We start from the raw sequence: 3,022 nt of genomic DNA on the forward strand, positions 1-3,022 counted from the left end.
GACACCGCTGTTTGCATCACCCACTCACAGACTGGATCTGAGGAATCTGCAGCTGATGCATCTCAAAGATCAGTTCTCTTTCCTTTAACCTGCCTTCTCACTCTCAATAAAGGGTTAAACACAGCCTCTTTTAGTGCAAACACTAAATTCCCCTTTGGCTTCACAGAAAGACTTATTTCAACTAAGCAATTTCAAGCTTTTCAGACAAAGGAGTTATGACCAGAGGAAATTTTGCAGCAAGTAAAACCTTGGGAAAAAAAAAAAAAGAAAAAAAAAAGCATTGCTTTCTAAAAAGATTTAAATAAATACTTTTATATAAAAGCTTTCAAATAACAAAACCAAATAAAACAACACTAGAGAAATTTATTTTCCAGGGATCATGGTGGCATGGTCACAGCTTCATTACTGTCAGAAAAAGCTTAATTGCTATAGACTTTTCCCAGCTCCATCTACCTCTCAACTTCCCAAATAGACAGCAGTATTAAACATAAAATAGAATGGCTTCTCTTCAGGAAGTGTAATTAAATAAAATTGGGAATATAACTAAGGAAATGAGCCCTTTAAGATTCATTTAAGGAACAGCACACTGGTGCTGGGAACCTAGCAAAGATTGTAAATCCTGGCTGAAGAACAGGCACAGGGACTTGCAGAGAGATGCTTGGGAGCCTTCCAGAGGCAATAAGTGACTGATAAATGCAGACAGAAAACGTTACACCAACAGACTCCAATGCAGAATTTGCTTGGGGATTTTAACTCAAAAAGGCCAGGTGAACTCACACAGCACCAGCAGCTGGTTGTTCTAAGAAGGGAGACCCCATACATGGTGGCCTCACGTCCCACCTGGCCACCAAAATCAGGGAACTTCCCAGTGTGGCCACTCCCAGGACTCCCCAGCAGTCCCATCCCAACTCCAGGATTTTCCCTGCTGGGGCTGAAGCCCCCTCACCTCAGGCAGCTCCAGTGACCCAGTGGGTCCTGCTTGACTCCTGCACACCCCACACTCACAGCCAGACCAGCTTCCCTCACCAGCTCAACCCCAGCTTCCTTAATCCCAAATTGCTCAGGCAATATTGTAATAATAACAATAGGATCTGGAACTATAGGCAGAGTACCAGGCATTAATTGCTCCTTTCTCCAGGAAAGAGTTTCTTGCAAAGAGATACTGCCTTCCAGAAACACCAGGCTGAATTAGAGATGGTGCTGCCAAAGCTTTCCCTACCCTTAAAAGACCTTGGATTCAGTTGACCATTGACCTTACTACAGACAGAAGAACAAGTGAATCCATGCCACATGTGAACAGAAGGTACCTCTGATATATTTTCACTCTTTCACCTTCTGAGGCAAAAGCTGAAACCTCTATTTGTGTAATCCTCCAGGGCATCTTTCCTCATTCTACACAGAAATTGTTGGATTTTTTCATGTTTAAGAACCATGATAACACCCAATGCTGGCTCTCTGTATGCTAGGAATGGTTGTACTTTCTTACCATTCCTACCCTGACTAGGGCTCTGAATCCTATAAAAACTCAGATTTCACAGGCAGCATGGAAATCCTTTCAGCAAAATCACTCTGAAATTATGTTTATATTAACATACATCTCTGTCCATGGACAATCAGCTCCCACAGAGACTTGGCAGTGACCAGGAGAGTCACCTTTGCTGTACTCTAATTCTGACACCCATAATGATTATTGGGATTGCAGAAACCACAATGACAGCAACTGACCTCTCAAAAAGGGAAAGGGTTTCCTGCTTTGAGATGCATCCAAGTGGTTGTACCCATGAGTGTTCAGCATACACACACACAGCCTGAGCTGCCCTGGGATGGAGAAGGCAGCAGCAATAAACTGTTTCTAGCTGAAGGAAACCTGAGCCAAACCAAGTGACAGATGAGGCAATGATTCTTTATCCTGGCCAGAACAGGCAGATTACAGCAGTTAACAAGACACAGAAATGGCATTTTGGTTTTCATCCTGAGCAGTAGGTGGTCCCCAGGCCCAACTCCTCCATAATTAACCTTTACAGCAGGGCAGGCCTTTTAGACGTGCCTCATGCCTAAAACAATCTGTGAATTTGGTAAGCCAGAAAGGCAACGCTGCAGAGGATAAACTGATACTCTAGAATGGATTTGTCATTACATTGGACTAAAAATGTTTCGTCTTCCATCCATCAGAGTCACTGTTTCTCAGGCAGGGGCAGTGAGTCCTCAGCAATACATGTCATTAAAGAGGCTTCATTCCCCTAATTAGCTACCGGTACAAATAAAAATACATTGCCTAGGAAAACAGAGGGTTTCCAGTTCCTAAGCCCACAAACCATCAGATTTCATTTTACCACAGAAAACACTGAAAGGATGTAGACATACTGTTGATGACAATAACTAAAAAGACAGCAAGGTGTACAAGTTGGGAAGGGGAAGATTTGAATCCAAGCAGACTAAAAGGACAACAAAACCACTTTGTAACTTGCTCAGATTTGAAGCAGCATCTGGCACAGAAGCTTTCCACAAGATGACCAGCAAGGGACAGATGAGCTTCTTGCCATTTTCTGTGCCTCAGCGCCCTTGGTCACTCTTGACTCGGGAGCACAGAGCGAGCTGTGGGTCAGCTTCCAGCTGGAAACACGAGATCATTACCCCTGCTCACTCCTGGGGAGCATCCACCCAGCAGTCAGGCAGCCAGTTCCTCTCCAGTGCACCCCAATCTCTTTTTGAAAGCACACAGATAACCATCAACATAGCAGCCACTGAAGTCAGGCGAAACAAATCCAATTTTTCCCCAGCTGTAGAGGCTAGTCATAGCTGAAAATTGTGCTACCCAGGCTTTGGGCTTTAAACAGGGCACACAGCACACAGCTCTGGGGATCCTCTGGGCTCTGTCTTAGCACACATTATTCCCCTGGGAACAAGAACTTCCAAAGCCTGCCTGTAGGGGTTTTGCTGGCACTATTATATGGGTGTTTGAAATAAAGACACTGACACACACCAGTGATGGTGTCAGTGTCTTTATTTCATACACCCACAT

This window comes from Melospiza georgiana, chromosome 8 (assembly GCF_028018845.1).
Source record: "Melospiza georgiana isolate bMelGeo1 chromosome 8, bMelGeo1.pri, whole genome shotgun sequence".
Classification (NCBI taxonomy): Eukaryota; Metazoa; Chordata; class Aves; order Passeriformes; family Passerellidae; genus Melospiza; species Melospiza georgiana.